Raw genomic sequence first — 1,150 nt, 5'->3', positions numbered from 1 at the left:
AAAATACAGAGGTTCGGACCTCGGTGACCTCAGCTGGCTACGGCCATGGTTGTAGTACGTTCCTAGTGACCAGAATGAGACCTCATTTGAGGGCCCACGAATACCCCCCATCCCTTGGCGCAGGCCCTGGCTAGTGCACAGTAGCTACTCAAGTAAACAGTATTCATTCAACAGCAACCATTAAGACGAGACTTGTTAGAATATTTATTAGTTAACAACTAGTTGTCAAGGGACACATTTAAAACAGGACAGCTTGCCATGACCTGACATTCTTGTCTTGACAACACAGTGTGTAACTGGACTTTTGATTCAAAATATAGTTATTGAGATAGCTATAGACTTTGTGACAACTAGCCCCAATCTATGGCCTATAATATTAATATTTGACTTCTGTTAAATGACTGTTAACACTACTATTAATACCAATGAGTACCCTAATATAAAATTTGCACAGTGAGCTATTAATAAACCTGTAGGCCTATCTTAATTTTACTTGTCTTGCATATGAATTGGTTAAATGTTAAATTAGACACACCATGGTAGAAAAAAACACAAAAATAAAAGATCTTAGCTTCACGAGCTATTGCATGTACTTGCATGCAAAAGACGATTTTAACAGCAACAAAAAATGTAAAACGTTGGACAGCGCCCGTGGTTCGAGCTCCGGTCCCCGGTTGCCCAGCGGCCGTGAGAAGGTTGATTTTTTGTTCATCGGAAGTAACCACTGAGCTAAACCAACGCGACAGTTCCGTGTATCAAATCCTGCTCAAAACATACTTTAACACACAAGAGCAACACAACACACAAACGCGCATGACTGTTTCACAGTTGAAAACGAAAGTAAACAGAGTTCATTCTAAACAGTGAAACTTACTTAAGTTTTTCTTTATTCATACACATACCTTAAACAGGGTATGGATATTTTACTCATCTTGCACATGAATAATGATTAATTTAGACATAGGCGGCCATGAACTGCGATTTTTATTAAATAGCCTACTCAATTATAAGAAACACAGAATGTATACCACACATATACCATATAATATTATTATTATTATTAGGCTATTATTATTAATTTGGACAGGACACTATTCTCTGAAGTGCTTTAGCTACAGTACCATGTATTATCCGACCGTTCAAAAGATTG

This window comes from Chanodichthys erythropterus, chromosome 1 (genome assembly GCF_024489055.1).
Source record: "Chanodichthys erythropterus isolate Z2021 chromosome 1, ASM2448905v1, whole genome shotgun sequence".
Classification (NCBI taxonomy): Eukaryota; Metazoa; Chordata; class Actinopteri; order Cypriniformes; family Xenocyprididae; genus Chanodichthys; species Chanodichthys erythropterus.
This window is presented reverse-complemented; position numbering follows the sequence as displayed.